General features: G+C 40.6%; 1 protein-coding gene across 8 annotated transcripts in view; it reads right to left on the bottom strand.

Annotated features, from left to right (window-relative positions):
• HYCC2 (hyccin PI4KA lipid kinase complex subunit 2) overlaps positions 1-20,863 on the bottom strand; it is an 83,286-nt gene extending 62,423 nt beyond the window's left edge. For 3 of the 8 annotated variants that reach the window (XM_064373183.1, XM_064373181.1, XM_012446140.2), the window contains exons 1-2: positions 20,654-20,799; positions 16,866-16,948 (exon numbers count right to left, since the gene is read on the bottom strand). The gene's annotated coding sequence lies outside the window, so the exon portion shown is untranslated. The other 5 variants (XM_012446135.2, XM_012446136.2, XM_064373182.1 and 2 more) reach the window with 5 other exon arrangements.
• Positions 20,864-20,928: the final 65 nt, after the last annotated feature.

Genomic DNA, 20,928 nt, shown 5'->3' with positions numbered 1-20,928 from the left:
TGGACTTGCACTCCTGGGCTCAGGCAATCCTCCTGCCTCAGCCTCCCAAAGTGCTGGGATTATAGGCGTGAGCCACTGCACCTGGCCTAAAATTACATTTCTAAATTATCTATAGGTCAAAGAAGAAATCTTTACAAAAAAATTAAAAAATAAGCTGGGTGTGGTGACATACACCTGTGGTCCCAGCTAATCAAGAGGCTGTGAGGTGAGAGGATTGCTTGAGCCCACGAGTTTAAGGCTGCAGCGAGCCATGACTGCACCACAGCACTCCAGCCTGGGCAACACAGTGAGACCTTGTCTCAAAAAACATCCCCAAAAAACAACAACAACAAAAAAAACCATGACAGTATAAAATGGACACATTTCTTTAAAAATACAAATTACTAATGCTGAAAGAAACAGAATATCCAAATAGCCCCAAAGCAAATAAAGAAATGGAACATATTATTAAAAATCTTTCCTTGGCCAGGCGCAGTGGCTCACGCCTGTAATCCCAGCACTTTGGGAGGCTGAGGTGGGCGGATAAGCTGAGGTCGGGAGTTCAAGACCAGCCTGACTAACACAGAGAAACTGTGTCTTTACTAAAAATACAAAATTAGTTGGGCATGGTCACACATGCCTGTAATCTCCACTACTCGGGAGGCTGAGGCAGGAGATTCACTTGAACTTGAGAAGTGGAGGTTGCAGTGAGTGGAAATCAGGCCATTGCACTCCAGCCTAGGCAATAAGAGCAAAACTCCATCTCAAAAAAAAAACAATTTTTTTCCTTAAAGAAAATCTCAAATATAGATGGTTTTACCAGTGATTTCTTCCAATTATGGGAGAAACCACAACAACCTTATAAAAGTCTTCCAGAGAATAATAAATATGCTGAAGAGGGAGAATCTCTTGAACCCAGTAGGCAGAGGTTACAGTGAGCCAAGATGGCGCCACTGCACTCCAGCCTGGGTGACACAGCAAGACCCTGTCTCAAAAAAAAAAGAAAGAAAGAAAATAATAAAGGCTTCCTATTTTTAAGAACCAGTATAATAGCTGGGCAAGGTGGCTCATGTCTGTAATCCCAGCACTTTGGGAGGCTGAGGAGGGCTGATCACTTGAGGTCAGGAGTTCAAGATCAGCCAAGCGAACATGGTGAAAATCCGTCTCTAGTAAAAATACTAAAATTAGCCAGGCATGGTGGTGGGCGCCTGTAATTCCAGGTATTCAGGTGGCTGAGGCAGGAGAATCACCTGAACCCAGGAGGTGGGGGCTGCAGTGAGCTGACATCACGCCACTGCACTCCAGCCTGAGGAACAGGGCACAAATCCATCTCAAAAAAAAAAAAACAGTATAGCCATAACAAAAATTAACACAGACATTACAAGGAAGGAAAATCACACACTAATTTCTCTCATGAACACAGATGCAAAAATATCAGTTAGCAAATAAAACCTAGTACTATACGTAGAGAATACCATATATAAAAAAGAATTTACTCCAGGCATATAACAGCAGTTCAGGAGAAAATTCATATGATCATCCAAATAGGTATAGGAAAAGCATGACACGTTCAATATTCAGTTATGATATAACTGAAAAATTCATGAAGAATATCCATAAAAAGCTGATAGCAAGCATCATAGTCAATGGTAAAATACTGAAAACTTACCCCTGGAGGTTGAAAACAAGACAGAGATGACCATTATCACCACTTCTATTCAACATTGTACTGGAAGGCCTAGCTAGTACAATAAGGCAAGAAAAACAAAAGGAATAAGGACTGGAAAGAAGAAATGTTGTTATTATTCGCAGATGATATAATTATATACCAAGAAAACCCAAAGAGTCTATAGATTATTAGAATAAGTGAATTTATCTAAGTTTCTGAATATAAGGTTAATACATAATAATCAATTGTGTTTCTATAAACCAGCCACAAATTTTTAAAAATGCATTGTAACAATAGCATTAAAAAAATAAGACTAGAAATAAATCTAACAAAAGATGTGTAAGACCTCTACACTGAAAACAAGAAAACATTTTTGAGCCAGGCACGGTGGCTCACGTCTGTAATCCTAGCACTTTGGGAGGCCGAGGTGGGTGGATCACCTGAGGTCAGGAATTCAAGACCAGCCTGGCCATCGTGGTGAAACCCCATCTTTGTAAAAAAAAAAAAAAAGAAAAAAAGAAAACATTTTTGAGAGAAAATAAAGATAGTCTAAATAAAGCAGAGGATATACCACGTTCTTGAATTGGGAGGACTCATGGTTAAAGATGTCAGTTCTCCCTCAGCTAATCACTCCCTTTAGGAAGCATGTGTATTGCCTAATCTGCCATTGCGTAGGGTGGGGGTAGGAAAACTGTAAGGTCCTAGCACAAAAGCCAGTCCAAAACTGAGACTGGACCAAGACCACAGAGAACACCCCCATCCTCAATCATGAGCCTAACACTAAAGAAAGAGAAAAAGTGTGAGGAGAGAAGGGCCTTCCATTTCTCAACAAGATGGAGTGACAGGAAGTGAATTTACTTTCTTGCCTGAATTTAAGACATGGAAGAAGGCCGGGCATGATGCTCATGCCTGTAATCCCAGCACTTTGGGACAGCAAGGCAGGTGGACCACTTGAGCTTAGGAGTTTGAGACTAACTTGTACAACATGGTAAAACCCCCCCTCCACAAAAAATACAAAAAGTAGCCCAGTGCAGTGGTGCACACCTGTAATCCCAGCTACTTAGGAGGCTGAGGCAGGAGAATCACTTCCGCCTAGGCAACAGGAGTGGAAGAAAACAAACAAACACAGACACACACATACAGAGAAGAAAACATGAAACAAAGGCAGGTCACAATGGCTCACACTTGTTATTCCAGCACTCTGGGAGGCCAAGGCAGGAGGACTGCTTGAACTCAGGAGTTTGAGACCAGCCTGGGCAACACAGTGAGACCTTGTCTCTACAAAAAATTTTAAAAATTAGCCAGGCATGGTGGCACATGCCTGTAGCCCCAGCTACTCAGGAGGCTGAGGTGGGAGGCTCATTTGAACCTGGGAGGTCAAGGCTGCAGTGAGCCATGACTGTCCCACTGCACTGCAGCCTGGGCAATAGAGTGAGACTCTGACTCAAAAGAAAAAAAAAAAAAAAAAAGAAAATATATGAAACACAAGTTTTCAAGACACTGGATACAGATGATGAAGAACAATGAAGTTGCCTCAACTTTCTTCCTCAAGACTTTCCAGGCTGCAGGGTAAGGGAGAGAAAGGCAAGTGAAATGTGGTAGACTCCTGAGTTAGGGAGGCAGCACTGAGTATAGGCAGACCAAAGTACTAGAGGACAGAGTAATGCGGAAAGCTGTACTGAGAACGAACTCTGGAGATCTGCAAAGGATCCCTCTCTAGTAGTCAAATGAAAACTAATCAGCACACTGTGTGTGTGAGGAAACTACCAGAAGCCAGGAAAACAAGCACCAGAAAGATAAGAGGTAGCAGTGTCCAGAACTTACACAGGGCCAGAAATAGTGCCACTTCTCACCAATTGCACTGAAGATAGGGTCAAGTACACATAAGAGTTCTTCCTAAGTAATGAGGACTAACTAGCCCTACAGTGAACACAGATTCAGTACTATCTATTAAATCTTAAAATCTTTTTTTTTTGAGACAGAGTTTCGCTCTTGTCACCCAAGCTGGAGTGCAAATACATGATCTCTGGTCACTGCAACCCCTGCCTCCTGGGTTCAAGCAATTCTCCAGCCTCAGTCTCCCAAGTAGCTGGGAATACAGGCACTCACCACCACACCCAGCTAATTTTTGTATTTTTAGTAGAGATGGGGTTTTACCATGTTGGCCAGGCTGGACTTGAAGTCCTGACCTCAGGTGATTTGTAAAATCAAAACCTGGAAGGATCAAACTATTTTCAAATAAATGTAACTGCATGCCAGAGCAAAGCTCAAAAACATTTATAGGAATACAAAACTATCCCACATAATGCAAAAGTTTGAAAAGTGCTTGCATACTGGAGCTTTCCCTTCTCTTTACTTTTAATATCTAGCAGCCATATGAAGAAGCCAGGGCTAGCCTGATGAAGAGACATAGGCCGACCAACAGCCAGCACTATCCAATAAATGTGTGAGTGAAGCCATCTTAAATAACAGTCCCAGTCAAATGACATGAGTAATCTCAGGGAAGACCAGAAGAAGAACTGCCCAGATACCCAAATTACTGACCCATAGAATTATGAGCAAATAAAATAGTTGTCATGTTAAGCTACTAAACTTGGGGGCTATACAATAAAGGGTAACTAGTACATATGTTAAAGAGGGGAGTTGAAAAATCATTCATGAATCTACTATAAAAGACATTAAAAAGTGTCCATCACTAGATAATTTTCAAAACAGATCTTATTAGCTGAGTCTCTACCAAGACATTCTGAAGAGACACTAAATGCCAGGAACTAGCAACCAGCTCTTAGTTCAAAATGATGCAGGTTTGTATTAGCATTAGAACTCAATGCAGCATTCCTTCCAGTTCTGCAGGCTGCAGAGGAGTTAGCCTACTGAAGAAAGTAATGAAAACAATGATTACCAAAAATCACAGTTGTCCATTTATAGGTTCTGGATATCAATACTTTTAAATTATCCATATAATTTTAGTGTTGTCAATTATCTTCGTCCTTTTTTGGCTATCTGCCTGCTCTAGCTACCTGGGCTTTCTTGATGTTTCTTGAACATGCCAAACTCATTCTTGCCTAAGAGGCTTTGTGCTTCTATTCCCTTTGCTGCCCACCTGCTCACATTGGTTTCCTTCTTCATCCAGTCTCTGTGCTAACTCCAAACAAACAAACAAAAAATACTGGCCAGGCGTGGTGGCTCATGCCTGTAATCCCAGCATTTTGGGAGACCAAGGCGGGTGGATCACAAGGTCAAGAGATAGAGACCATGCTGGCCAACATGGTGAAACCTTGTCTCTACTAAAAATACAAAAATTAGCTGGGTGTGGTGGCGCATACCTGCACCAGTAACTACAGAGTCCCAGCTACTTGGGAGGCTGAGGCAGGAGAATTGCTTGAATCTGGGAGGCAGAGGTTGCAGTGAGCCAAGACCATGCCACTGCACTCCAGCCTGGCAACAGAGTGAGACTCCCTCTCAAAAAAAACCCAAAAACAAAACAAACAAACAAACAAAAAAACACTACTCATCACCGATCACAAACACTCTCTATTCCATGATTTGCTTTACTGTTCTCCACATTTACTTCTTCTTATCTCCTACTAGAACATAAACTCCATGCAGGAGAATGTCTTCTTATTCACTACTAAATCCACAGTCCCTATTTCAGCAGCTAGACAAAGCAGGTAGTCACTAAATGTACAGGGAAGCAAGAAGATTCCTATTCACCTAAGTGGTACTGGGGTCACAGAAGAGTAATGACCTCGGAAAATCCTCTCCTCCATAAAAGCAACAAGATACTGGTAAAAATTGTCAGAATGAACTTTTTCAGAACTTTGGAAATTAGCCAAAAGGTTAAAACAATCTGGGAAGTGTTTATTGTAGAAAAGTAGCTGAGGCTGGGAGTGGTGGCTCACGCCTGTAATCCTAGTACTTTGAGAAGCCAAGGCAGGCAGATCATGAGGTCAAAAGATCAAGACCATCCTGGCCAACATGGTGAAACCCTGTCTCTACTAAAAATATAAAAATTAGCAGAGCATGGTGGCATGCACCTGTAGTCCCAGCTACTCAGGAGGCTGAGGCAGGAGAATCAATTGAACCCGGGATGCAGAGGTTGCAGTGAGCCAAGATTGTACCACTGCGATCCAGCCTGGCGACAGAGCAAAACTCCGTCTCAAAAAAAAGAAAAGTAGCTGAATCTCTCAAGTAGCTGAGACTACAGGTATGTACCCACTGTGCCCAGACTTCAAGGAGTTTTAACTTGCCCTATTCCCATTCCACCTCCCCAGCTCCACAGTAGCCTTTAAACAAACAGCCCACAATCACACCAAGAGCCTGACTGGCAGTCACTGAAGGTAACAGAATGGTCTGCAATGCCTTCAAAGCCTCATTCCTGGAAAACTAATTATTTGACCTGTCTGGTAGCTTCTGGAAGACCCTGATACGGTTTGGCTGTGTCCCCATCCAAATCTCATCTTGAATTGTAACTCCCACAATTTCTACATGTCATGGAAGGAACCTGGTGGGAGGTGATTAAATTATGGGGGCAGATCATTCCTGCATTGTACTTGTGATAGTGAATGAGTCTCATGAGATCTGATGGTTTTAAAAAAGGAGAGTTTCCCTGCATAAGCTCTCCCTTTGCCTGCCACCATCCATGTAAGATGTGACTTGCTCCTCTTTGCTTTCTGCCATAATTGTGAGGCCTCCCCAGCCACATGAAACTGTAAATCCATTAAACCTATTTTTCTTCCCAGTCTTGGGTATGTCTTTATCAGCAGCATGAAAATGGACTAATACAGACCACATGTGCAAGGATGTCTTTAATTTGCCTTGAAGATCAACCAGTGCAAATAGTCTTTTCCCTAGGGGCATTTGTCCAAAACAGGAGCAGTTATTTAATATCCTCACTGCCTGAGGCAGTGGAGGCAGTTAGGGCAAACGACAGGACAACCAAAAAGCCTAAAAAGAAAAGCTGGGATTCAGGCACAATGGCTAATGCCTGTAATCCCAGCACTTTTGGAGGCCAAGGCAGGCAGATCACTTGAGACTGGGAGTTCAAGATTGGCCAACATGATGGTGAAACCATGCCTCTACTAAAAATACAAAAATTAGCTGGGCATGGTGGCACACACCTGTAGTCCCAGCTACTCAGGAGCTCAGGAGGCTGAGGCAGGAGAATTGCTTGAACTTGGAAGGGGAGGTTGCAGTGAGCTGAGATCACACCACTGCCCTCCAGCCTGGGCAGAGTCAGACCCTATCTCAAAAACAACCAACCAATCCAGAAAAGAAAAGCTGGGAAATAAGATGTCCATAAAGGACTTTGAAAAGCTCCAACAAATTCCTGGGAATCCAGAAGGCCATATTCATGCACAGGGATGTATACTCAGAGCTATATATATATTCTCAGGAAAAATCTAAGAAGCTCTTAAAATCTCCTTAGGGGCTAACCCGAGGCTCTGCACACAACTCATTACTGGAGAATTAATGGCATCTTTTGCAACTCTACTGGAAGAGGATTCTTGCAGCTTGAGCCTGGTTTCTTCCAGACTTCATTCCACATGCCTTTTGCTTTGCTGATTTTGCCTTGTATCATCTCATTGTAATAAACCATAACTGTGAATATAATAACTTGAGTCCTGAGAGTCAATCTTGCAAACCATGAAACATGAGACTGATCTTGAGGGACCCTCAACAAAGCTCCTAAGCCCTTTTGACATAAACCTAGCAAATGGGCCAGGCTCTGTGGTTCACGCCTGTAATCCCAGCTCTTAGGGAGGCAGAGGCAGGATAGCTTGAGCCCAGGAGTTCAAGACCTGCCTGGGCAATATAGTGAGACCCCGTTCTCCACAGAAAAGAAAAAAACAAAAAGACAGGAAAAAAAAAAAAAAAAAAACCTAGTAAATGAAGATAACCTCAAGAAGTTCCAGGCTTACCTTGTACAAATCCTGCCCTAGGCCTAGAACCACACATTTCGCCAAGGAACCCCATTCAGTAGGAAATAGTATTTTAAAGACTACATTCTGGGTGCTAAAGTTTGGTCATGTCTTAAATACAATTTACTCCCATTTAGTGATGTGGGGGTGAAGAGAGGAAAGGATCCATTCCTTGTATTTCAAGTAAAAGAATTTTTTCCTCCATAAAAAGTAGTATCCAACTCTGAAGAATCTAAAACCATGTTGGATATACAACCTGTTTAGGTATGCAGGCACAAAATTAAAGTAGAAAAATAAATTCCAAGAAAATATGTTGAATTTTTTTATTTTAATTTTCAGAGATGAGTTCTTGCTATGTTGCCCAGGCTAGTCTTGAACCCCTGGCATCAAGCAATCCTCCTGACTTGGCCTCTCAAAATGCTGGAATTACAGGCATGAGCCACTGCATCTGGCCTATGTTGAATTTTAGAATAAACCTTTCAAATCCTGAATAAACACATGTTTAAAGCAGTTGGTATTCAAAGAGTTGAGTCAAGAAATGCAGGATCTGGATCTGGTGGCATTTTTAACCTCTAAAAGAATTCCTGGCTGGGTGTAGTGGCTCACGCCTGTAATCCAAGCACTTTGGGAGGCTGAGGCAGGCAAATCACCTGAGATTAGGAGTTCGAGACCAGCCTGACCAACATGGAGAAACCCCGTCCCGTCTCTACTAAAAACACAAAATTAGCCATGTGTGGTGGCACACGCCTATAATCCCAGCTACTCAGGAGGCTGAGGTAGGAGTATCTCTTGAACCCGGGAGGTGGAGTTTGCAGTGAGCCAGAGTTTGCAGTGAGCCAAGATTGTGCCATTGCACTCCAGCCTGGGCAACAAGAGCAAAACTCTGTCTCAAACAACAACAACAACAAAAATTCCTTACTTATAAGCTCTTCTTAAAGGCAAAAATATTTGAAATATTGGCATCTTTTTTCTTTTGTGTTTTTTCCCCAATTTTTTTTTATTGTGGTAAAACACACTTAACAAAGAATTTACCATCTTAACCATTTTTAAGTGTGCATTTCAGTAGTATTAAAGACATTCATAATGTTGTGCAACCATCACCATACTCTTTTCATCTTGTAAACTAAAACTCTAGGCTAGGTATAGGGGATTATACCTGTAATCCCAGCACTTTAGGAGGCCAAGGAAGGCAGATCATTTGAGCCTAGGACTCAACCTGGGCAACATGGCAAAACCCTGTCTCTATAAAAAACACAAAAATTAGCTGGACATGGTAGTGGACACCTGTAGTTCCAGATACGCCAGGGACTGAGGTGAGAGGATCACTTGAACCCAGAGTTTGAGGTTATAGTGAGCTATGATCATGCCACTGCTCCCCAGTATGGGTGACAAAGTGAAACCCTCTCTCTAAAAATATAAACATAAAATTAAAAATGAAGGACAAGTTATCATAGCTCAGCAGCCACCACCACTTAGAAAGAAGCACAGTGCTGTGAGCAGTGGCTTATGCCTGTAATCTTAGCTACTCAGGTGGCTGACGTGGGAGGATCACTTGAAGCCAGTAGTTCAAGACCAGATTGGGCAACATAGAAAGACCCTATCTCGAAAATAAAAATAAAATAAAGAAGCACAGTGCATGGTGGAACTCTTTAAATTCTGGAAATAACATAAACCATATTTTAGTACGCTGCTCTGCCCATTTCCTGAATAATTCATTAAGCTGCCAGTTTTAAATGGGGCCTAGGACATGAGAAAGCAAAAGGTCAAGATACTCTGCCATTTGGGCCTTAAGATCCAGCAAATTCAGTGTATTCAAAGTGTCTGTGGTAGAAGTAGCTGTATAAAGCTATCAGTAGGCCCTGATAAGAGAATCACAACACACTGCACTAGGCACAAAAGTCCATCTAAAGCAGGATTTCTTAACCTTGGCACTATTGGCATTTTAGTCACCCTTGACATTGTGAGAGGCTTTTACATGATAGAATGTTGAGCAGCATCCCTGGCCTCTTCCTACTAGATGCCAATAGCACTCCCCTGAATTATGAGCAACAAAATGTCTGTAAATATCGTCAAGAGTCCCTTGGGGAGCAAAACTGCCCCTGGATAAGAACTACTGCTCTGAAGAGAGCTATGCTCTCTCTGCAGATGACTGCTCTCCTTTAGAGAAATAGCTCCTTGCTTGGCTTTTGAGCCCCAGCAGAGACTGACCATGTGACCTGACATACTCTCAAGAAGTAAGTGTTCTGATCCACCAAGCCATAAAGCTATATGTGCTGGGGGCATTCCATCATTAAGTGGAAGTGATATTGTTTTTCCTGTCCTTCAGGGAACATGGGAGGACTATATTTGTCTATCCTCTTTAAGTCAAATGTGACCTTATGACTTTCTTGGACCAAAGAAGAGAAATTATTCCTGTGGAAACATATATGTGCCAGTATGCAATTCTCCAGCCTGTTCTTCTCTTGTCACTATGATAACGGAAGCAGAGATAAATATAGAAATGCAATGCTGACCCATCAAATGAAGAACAGATGCCTGGAATCACCCAACTTGCAACAGATTTTACATGAGAATAAATATATCTCTCTTTTTAAAATTTTAAGCCATTATTTGAAGGTTGATTGTTACCACTACATAACCAACTAATCTTGCAACAGATTTTACATGAGAATAAATATATCTCTCTTTTTAAAATTTTAAGCTATTATTTGAAGGTTGGTTGTTACCACTACATAACCAACTAATCATGACTACAATGGTTATAATATGAGGTTAGAGCAGGCTCCAAAAGCACAAGTAAGCTAAAGGAACAAATGGCTCAGACACCCACGACACTTATTTCTACTAATCAACTCTTCCTTAATCTATGGCCTTGTAGAGTTCCCTAAGATCAAATGAAAGCAGAAAAAAAAAAAAACTTAGGTCTGGTTTACACATGGTTGCATACAATATGCTGGCATTGACTTTACAGAGAAAGTGGCCCTACAGGACAGGAGAAAGGGAACTCCCAGTAAGCAGAACTTCAAACAGTATCTCGTTGTTCACTATACCTGAAGAGACCAAAGGTATGGATCTATTGGTTTGGCTAAATGGCTTTTGTCATCTATATTTGCTCAACAGGCTCATGAACAAAATGGTCTTGTCAGCAGGAATAGAAATTAGACCCTGGCTCAACACAGACTTCTCCTCACCAACGCTAATCTAAAATTCCATGATATGCCAGGCTGTCTCACACCTCACACATTTTCTTATGCTACACTCCTCTCTGGAATGCCTTTCAACTACCATCTATCCTAACTATCCTCCCCTTCTTCCAACACTGAGACCAACAGTTGCCTTCTCTATAAACCCCTTTCATAGTATACAACCCTGCATCAATTCAAAGCCCTCCTCTTCCTCTTCACTCAGAAATTCTCAACATAGGGTCCACATTTCCCCAGGGATCTATAATAAAACTCATAAACTTTGATAAGAAGAAAATTATATCACTCTTTTTACCAAACTCTAACTAAAATTTATAATTTCATTAGATTGTGAGTATAGGCAAAACAACAAAACAAACAACCATAATATTTTTGTGATTTGGTCACCAATAGAAATCACAGGTATTAGGCCAGGTGCAGTGGCTCACACCTGTAATCCCAGCACTTTGGGAGGCCAAGGCGGGTGGATCACTTGAGGTCAGGAGACCAGCCTGGCCAACATGGTGAAACCCCATCTCTACTAAAAATACAAAATTAGCCAGACATCACAGTGCATGCCTGTAGTCCCAGCTACCTGGGAGGCTGAAGCATGGGAATCACTTGAACCTGGGAGGCGGAGGTTGCAGTAAGCCCAGATCACACCATTGCACTCCAGCCTGGGCAACAGAGCCAGACTCCATCTCAAAAAAAAAAAAAAAAGAAAGAAAGAAAGAAGGAAAGAAAAGAAATCGCAGGAATTTTCATATCAAATTAGATACATTTGTTGTTTATCACTATGTCATAACACCTGGATAAAAATGTTTCCAATCTCATCTGCCCAGATATTTGGCTAAACATTTTTCTAGGTGTTTCCATTATGAGATTAACATTTAAATCTATAGTCTGAGTAAAGCAGATTGCCCTCCATAATAGCAATGGTGGATGTCATTTAATCAGTGGAAAGTGTGAATAGAACAAAAAGGCTAAGCCTCCCCCAAGTAAGAAAGAGTTGGTTCCTCCTGCTTAAGGACATTGGCTTTCTTTTTTTTCTTTTTCTTTTTTTTTGTCCTCTGCTTTAGGCTTTGTTTTACTGCAAAAGGGACATTGGCTTTCTCCTGTCTTTAAACTCAAACTGAAACATCAGCTCTTCAGTGTCTCAAGCCTGAGTGAGTGCTACTATGTTATCTCTGGTTCTCAGGCCTTTGGACTGTGTCTGATTGGAACTATACGGTCAGTTCTCCTGATTCTCCAGCTTGCCAAATACCCTGCAGATCTTGGGACTTAGCCTCCTAAATCGTGTAAGCAAATTCCTATAATAAACCTTATAATAAATCACACACACACACACACATATACACACACACCCCCTTATTGGTTCCGTTTCTCTGGAAAACCGTTCCTGACTTGCTCAGAATGACCTAAGGATATATGCAGAATTCATCTCTTATATCTCTCAGAACAAGAACCCAAGTTATAGATAGGAATGCCTGGCCTTGGTATAAGGCATTCCATTACCATGCCTTCTTCAGTAGAACTGGGCACATAAGAAAGACTGGTGGCTAGGCAGATACCAAACAGAGAGCAAACATCAATCTCTCTTCTTAATGACAGAGAGTGACTCTTTCAGGACTTCCTTATCTTGGCCTTCAGGCAAGAAAAAAACCCTTTCTTTTCCACTCAAGGAGCACGGAATCATTTATTTCTTTCTATTAATACTGTCCTTCCAAAGAAGTCCTCTCCTCTTCTCCCTCTTAAACCTCATAAATTGATGGGGTGGGCAGAATCATAATGGTAATTAGTCACAACGGCCCATAGTACTCAATACCTTCTGTTCTCAAAAACCTGTGTGCAGATTGAAGAATTCTCTTATTGGGTGGGTGTGGGGGTTCACACCTGTAATCCCAGCACTTTGGAAAGCTGAGGCGGGTGGATCACCTGAGGTCAGGAGTTCAAGACCAGCCTGGCCAACATGGTGAGACCCTGTTTCTACTAAAAATACAAAAATTGGCCGGGTATAGTGGCACATGCCTGTAATCTCAGCTACTTGGGAGGCTGAGGCAGGAGAACTGCTTGAACACGGGAGGCGGAAGTTGCAGTGAGCCCAGATCACGCCACCGCACTCCAGCCTGGGCAACAAGAGCAAAACTCCATCTCGAGCAAAACTCCATCTCAAAAAAAAAAGCGTGGGGGTGGGGAGGAGGGTAGTCTTCTTATTAAACCTTAACTCTTCTGGGGCAGGGAGTATGTCTCACTTGCGTTTGCATTTCCAGTTCTTAATAGGACCTAGTACATAGTTAGCACTTAATTCCTATCTATTGAATGAAGAGCTTAACAGCACTACTAAGCAGTCAGCAGCAGATACAGTATAGAAGACAAGGAGCAAGTATGGCAAAGATTACTAGTTGCCATCCAACACAGATCCTCACTTCACCCGCACTGATCTAGTCTGTAGGCTCAGTTAAAAGCCATTTCCGAACCTTACCTGTAACTAAGTATAGCCAAATGACTACGTTTCTGTCAATGAGATCAGAGGAAGAATTGTGTAGGAAATTCTAGAGAGGTTTTTTTAAAAGACGACAGGTACAGCTCTTTTGTCTGTGCCTTTCTACCTCCTTTCTTCTGCCTACAACATAAATGTGATGGCTGGAGATCCAGCAACCATTAGGTGATCTTGAAAATAGAAGACACATACTAAGGATGGCAAAAGAAAAAGACAGAAGCAGCCTGTGCCCTTGACAACTCCATAGAGTTGCCATATAGGCCCTAGATTGCCTACCTTTGAATTTTTATACCAGACAAATTAACTACTTTAAGCAATGGTTATTTCTTATCTCTGTTTCCAATAGCCAAACACAATTTCTAACTGATAAGGCAAAAAAGAGACTCCAGCAACAAATTTGTATTCTAAAACAACAGCCATCTCAGCTATGCCTCAATTTAATGTTGATAAAATATAAGATATTTCTACTGATATGGGAGAAGTAGAATAGGAAGCAAGACTGAACAAAGAGATTCTACTCTTTGAGGGCACAACATATAGTTCAGCTGGATGGATGTTTAGAGTACTTTACTACACTGACAAATTTTATACTACGGTACTATAATTTTTTGCCAACAGTTGGTAGTTATATTCTAAAAAGACAATGTGACTTACAAAACTGTGACTAGAAAGACCAAATTACATGAAAATAATGGGTTAAGAAAAATAAACTTTTTATCAAAAAAAAAAGAGAAACAATTTAATGGAAGATGTTAAACTAGCTGTTTAAAACTTGTTCAAATATATATATACACATATATTATTTGATATATATGTATATATATGCATATATGTATACATATATATCATACACATATGTGTATACACACACACACATACACATGTATATGGAAAGGAATTTAAGGAGGTTATTAACAAGTCTTAATAGCTAACAAAAGTCTCTACTAATTAAGAATCAGGGAGACTGTTTTCACAAGATAGTGCTGAAGGAGCCGAAGCCAAAGCAAAGGCTTTGAAGGCCAAGAAGGCAGTGCTGAAAGGCATCCACAGCCACATACACAAAAAAACAAGATCTGCAAGTCACCCACTCCCAGTGGCCCAAGGCACTGCAGCCCCAGAGGCAGCCCAAATATCCTTGTAAAATAGCAGGATACAAGGAGAAAGAAGCTTGACCACTATGTCATCAACTTCCTCCTGACCACTGAGTCTGCCGTCAGGAAAACAGAAGACAACAACATACTTATGTTCATTGTGGATGTTAAAGCCAACAAGCACCAGGTCAAATAGGCTGTAAAGAAGCTCCATAACATTGATGAGGCCAAGGTCAAGACCCTGATCAGACCTGATGAAGAGATGAAGGACTATGTTCAACTGGCTCTTGATTATGATGCTTTGAAGGTTGCCAACAAAACTGGAATCATCTAAACTGAGTCCAGCTGGCTAATTCTAAATATATATATTAATATCTTTTCACCAGGAAAAGAAAGAATCAAGCACTATCAACAGTTAAGTAACCATAATGACAAAGGTGATAGATAAATTTGATTCTAACACTTTTTGACGTTTCACGCGTTACAATAAGACAAAATAGATATTCTGTAACCCATGCTTTGCCATTCGATAAATTGAGGCCACTTACCATATTTTATGACTACTTTTTTGGCAGTTATATTTCAAACCTAGAAAGTACTATAATTCTATAAATACCAAAGTCACACCTCTTAATATACTACATTATTGAGTTTTTACGCTTTTCTCTAAAATTAAAAATCTAGTCATTTACTTTTTCTCAGATTTGTCTCCATGGCAGCCAGATACCCAAACAGAAAGCCTAGAATTCACAAAGATGGACCATAAGTTTCTAAACTGGACCCAAGTTAAGGTAAACACATTTGCAATGCCAACTTTTAGTATATGTTATTGAGTGAATGTTTATGCAAAGATTAATGCGTATATCCATCATATAGCGTTATCAGAAAAGGACCCTGGACTACTCCAACTCTTGTTTTTCAATTTTAGTTTAATTCTCGAACTAGATAGCTTTCAGGGACAGTAAGAGAATAGGTTTGCGCAGGTTTTAAAAGACGAATTGATCAAGCAGAAGAAAGGATATCAGAAGTCGAAGACCAACTTAATGAAATGAAACGAGAAGACTAGATTAGAGAAGAAAGAGTAAAAGAATGAGCAAAGTCTCCAAGAAATATGGGACTATGTGAAAAGACCTAATTTACGTTTGATAGGTGTACCTGAATGTCGTGAAGAGAATGAATCCAAGCTGGAAAATATTCTTCAGGATATTATTCAGGAAAACTTTCCTAACCTAGTAAGGCAGGACAATACTCAACTCCAGGTAATACGGAGAACACCACAAAGATATTCCTCAAGTAGAGCAACCCCAAGACATATAATCGTTAGATTCACCAGGGTTGAAATAAAGGAGAAGATTCTAAGGGCAGCTAGAAAGGTCAGGTTACCCATAAAGGGAAGCCTATCAGACTCACAGCAGATCTCTCAGCAGAAACCCTACAAACCAGAAGAGAGTGGGGGTCAATATTCAATATCCTCGAAGAAAAGAATTTTCAACCCAGAATCTCATATCCAGCCAAACTAAGTTTCATAAATGAAGGAAAAATAAAATTTTTTGGGAACAAGCAAGCACTCAGAGATTTTTGTCACCACCAGGACTGCTTTACGAGAGCTTCTGAAAGAAGCATTACACACAGAAAGGAACAATGAGTATCGGTCATCCCAAAAACTTACCAAAAGGTAACGAGCATCTCCATAATGAAGAATCTATATCAACTAATGGGCAAAATAGCCAGATAGCATTAAGTGACAATATTAAACTCACAAATATCTATATTAATCCTAAATTTAAATGGATTAAATGCCCCAATCAAAGACACAGACAGGCAAATTGAATAAAAAGTCAAAACCCATCGGTACGCTGTATCCAGATCCATCTCATAAGCAAGGACACACAACGACTCAAAACAAAGGATTGGAGGAAGACTCACCAATCAAATGGAAACCAAAAAAAAAAAAAAAAAAAAACACAGGAGTTGTAACTTTCGTCTCTGACAAAATAGACTTTAATAGTAACAAAGACTAAAAGAAACAAAGAAGGACATTACATAATGGCAAAAGGATCAATGCAACAACAGGAGTCAATGATCATAAATATATATGCACCCAATATAGGAGCACTCAGATACATAAGACAAGTTCTTAATGACTTATAAAGAGACTTGGACTCCCGCACAATAATAGTGGGAGACTTTGACACCACGTTGTTAATATTCGACAGATCAACGAGATAGAAAATTAACAGGGACAACTATGATTAGAACTCAGACCTGGAACAAGTAAACTCAGTGAATATTTATAGAATTCTTCACCCCAGGTCCACAGAACATACATTTTTCTCAGTATCACATTACACCTATTTTGAAAGTGACCACATAATTGGAAGTAAATCACTCTTCAGCATTTGTATAACATTTCACAGACTTAAATGAAATATTGCTTGGCTGTTTGTTTGTTATTTTCTTCCCTTATTCCTTCCTGTCTCCGCTGTTAAACACAATTATCGGCATAAAAGAGGTTTTTAATACCTATTTTTAGATTGCATTCCAGCCTGGGCAATAGAGCAAGACTCCTGTTCTCTCTCCCCCTTTCTCTTCTTCTTTTTTTCTTCCTTTCAAAAAAAAAAGGCAATGAGTTTATCTAGAAAAAATAAAACCAAAATGGGAAATAATTTGCTTTGGGGAAATAAGCACAGGCCTGTCTCCCTGACTAGAATCCTAGGAGGATTTCCAAATTAAAAAAAAAAGAGAGAGAATAGAATATGAATGTCTATACAAATTAGCACAGGTCTGAATCATGAAATAAATTAGTTTGATTTATGGAAAATAGCTAAGTGCCAAGTAAGAACTAATCCAAACCAAAACATTCAGCACAATTTTCATTTCTGGCAACTTCAGCTCCTGATTAGAAAAGCTATCCTAGCTATGACAGGCCAGGCACAGTGGCTCACGCCTGTAATCCCAGCATTTTGGGAGGCCAGGGCAGGCAGATCACCTGAGGTCAGCCTGACCAACAGGGAGAAACCCTGTCTCTACTAAAAAAATACAAAATTAGCTGGGTGTGGTGGCACATGCCTATAACCCCAGCTACTTGGGAGGCTGAGGCAGGAGAATCACTTGAACCTGGGAGGCAGAGGTTGCAGTGAGCCGAGATTGCGCCATTGCTTTCCAGCCTGGGCAACAGGAGTGAAACTCCAGAAAAAAAAAAAAAAAAAGAAGCTATCCTAGCTATGACATTAAATGGTGAAAATTCATTGAGCTACAAAAATATTAGTAGAGTTGGCAGTCCTTTCTCTAAAGCTAAAACTACTGTTTCTGCTTCATACCCCAAGTGCCAAAGCCTTGAATTAGATCAATGACTCTGAAGTGGAAGCCAGTGGTAAACCAAATAATCAAGGGAATTTGTTTCCAAAACACATCCACCCCTTTCACACTCCCCCACTCCGTAAGATTCTGAAGGGAAGTGGAGATGATATAAGTGATATATGCATGCCTTTTAAAAAACTCCTAGATTGTTTTGAGGTATCTATTTCTAACTTCATGAAGAATTAGGTCCAAACTTTTTAAAAACACTTTATCAATCACAGGCTTAAGGAGCAGAGCCACAAAGTGACAAGGGCTCAGCAGAAGGCTGGGAAGGTAAGGAGCTGTACTCAGAACAAATGTAACCAACTTTCAGGGCTTTCTGTGCTGGCTCCCTCCAGAATCCACTGCATTTTAGTCGGTGACAAATGTTCAGTTCAACATCCCAAGAAAAGCACACAGTCTACTAGCCAGATAAAAATGTAAAAAGAAGCAATTCTGGCAATAAAATAATAATAATAATAAGCCACAGACAATGACAGACAAAAAAATCTTCTGTTCTGGCTTTAAAAGACAGGAAACAAGGATCACTGAGGGGGAAAAAAAACAATAACAAAGTACTATTGTGATAACTAGTTTCAAAACTTCTGCCCATATTTTATCATTTTAATTTTTTTATTATGTAGCACTGGTTTTTCTATAAGGCTCAGTAGAGGTAAAAATCTCAATCATTTTAGAGCTTAACATACTACAAGATGTCAAAACTATGAATTACAAATAAACTTAAATCTTAATCACATGTCAAGACAGTTTAAGGGCTGGGCTAAAAAACACACTTTCAAGGTCTATTTTAGGGCAATTAAACTCCTTTACAATCACTGTTTCAAAATCCTTATAAACAGCTCCAATACTGAAATGTTTCATAAGAGAGAACTTCTATTACGTATAAATAATCATCCAACCACTACTATATGCTAATTTGGACTAGTGTTTCTTTAACTACTTGGTAATTTCCTACTCCATGCTCAACTTACTGCATTCTACAATGACACCTACTGGCCATTCAAAATCAGCCATTAGTTCTCTAAGACAGCTCTAGTAGGCTGGTTACATAAGAAAACACACACACACACACACACACACACACACACACACGCCCATGCACAAAAGCAAAGATTTGTTAACTGATACTCAAAACACTACAGAATTGCACCTAAAATAGAGCCAGAAATTTTCTTTGTGACTGAGACTGCATTATTCTTGGAAAATGAGAAAAGACAAGAACAAAACACAAAACATCAATTTAAAATTTTTATCTAAAGCATTGACAAATATCTCAATACTCGGAACATCTCTAACAAACAAACTTTAATGATATACCTCTTTTCCAACTAAAATTTTGAGAAAAAATCAAATTTTGATTTATATTCATATATAGGAACATAAATTATCATTAATAGAAAACAACCACATCTTATAAAGTTTTTCTGACACGCAGTACTGAAATAAGCTTAGGAAAAATTGTAGAGTTGCTGACACTACATTAGACTTTATCTCTCAAGCTAAAGGCAGTATTTCAAATACCTTACCTTACGTTTTGGCAATTTATAACGCTTATTTTAAAATTACTTTTCAGTGATTCTCTGAAAATTGTTTTTCCGTGAGCTATAAAATCAAGTTTTTATGTCGTTTGCCCTTCCATAACACACACTGAATAGAACTCCTATTTTAATTCTACATTCTACTGTGGAAACAATGAATTATAAAACTTTTTAAAAATAAGATAATTTAGTTAATTATATTTATAAATACATGTTGCCTCTGTCCGAGAGGTTCAGAGTCCACTTTTTAAACCTAATAAATAATTTATAACTAGCTTCAGACTTGCTTACAGAACAAACTACTTAAAAGTTGACTTTTTTCGGCCGGGTGAGGTGACTTATGCCTGTAATCCCAGTACTTCGAGAGGCCAAGGCGGGCCGATCAGCTGAGGTCGGGAGTTCGACACCAGCCTGAACAACATGGAGAAACTCCGTGTCTACCAAAAATACAAAATTAGCGGGGCATGGTGGCACATGCCTGTAATCCCAGGTACTTGGGAGGCTGAGGGAGGAGAATAGCTTGAACCCAGGATGCGGAGTTTGCGGTGAGCACAGATTGCGCCATTGTACTCCAGCATGGGCAACAAGAGCAAAACTCCGTCTCAAAAAAAAAAAGTTGACGTTCTTCCCCAAATTCAGAGCATCACCTTATTTGCCCAGTCCCTAACTTCTACAATATCGGGGGGGGGGGTGGGATCCATCAATTAATTTTCTAGTCATTTTCCAACTTGCCCTTAGCTCCTACTGTAGATTTTTTAAGGATTTACACTTTCTTGAATATTTTTTTTTTTAATGTTGTCAGCCTTGTCCCTCAAAACAAATAAATTCACGAACTACAAAACATGAACCTGGCCACATTCACCGCCAACTAGTATCTATCAAGTCCAGTCCATATTTGGGATAAGCTCTTCGTGACTACTCTAACCTCCATGCTACCACCCTTCGCCTACAGAACCAGCCAAGGTAAAAGGCACTCGAGCCAACAAAAATAGTGTTCTAACACATTAATAGGTTGCAAGACCTCCTCTTTTAGGAGGGACAACTTAGTTGTTTGGGTAAATAACAGCCAAGGATTACATAATGTACAGCTATAATGAGTTTTCAGGATCTGACCACCAGTAAATATTTTTCTTCTCCGCTCACCCTCCCTACCAATAGGAAATGGCTCTAAGAAGCAATCACTGAGATTTCTCTTAGCTGTCTGCAGTGCCGTGTCCTTTTCTTGCCTGGGGCTTTGTGCAAGGAATCCCTTCAGCCCTCGCCACACTGCCTTGCTCCTGCCTCTCTCCTCCCTCTCTGCCAGCGCCACCGCAGCCCCCACGCCCTAGGTGGGCCCCCTACGTCGCCCCACAGGGCTCGGCTTCCACCCGCCTCGGCTGCCTTTTCCTCCTCACGACCCTCCCAAGATGCTACCTGGTTTACAAGAGGTTCCGGGACCACCGACACTCTGGCTACCGCCTTTCTAGACCACCCTCGCCAGCTCCCTTCTGTAGTTTCCGCGGCCGATGGAAAAGAAAAACCCTCTTCATCTAGCGCTTTGCGTCCCCCAAACACAGCACCGCCGCCTACCTGTCACCCTGCTGTCTCCGGCTTCCTATCGCCACCGCCTCCAGCAGCAGCCTGCCAACTGCAGCGCAACAAACAGCCCTCTCATTGGGTGAGAACACGCGCTCAACAACAGCCTCTCT

This window comes from Aotus nancymaae, unplaced genomic scaffold (genome assembly GCF_030222135.1).
Source record: "Aotus nancymaae isolate 86718 unplaced genomic scaffold, 86718_ANA_hifiasm-v0.15.2.pri h1tg000008l, whole genome shotgun sequence".
Classification (NCBI taxonomy): domain Eukaryota; kingdom Metazoa; phylum Chordata; class Mammalia; order Primates; family Aotidae; genus Aotus; species Aotus nancymaae.
Note: the sequence above shows the minus strand (reverse complement) of the source record. Positions and strands in the feature narration are given on the sequence as shown.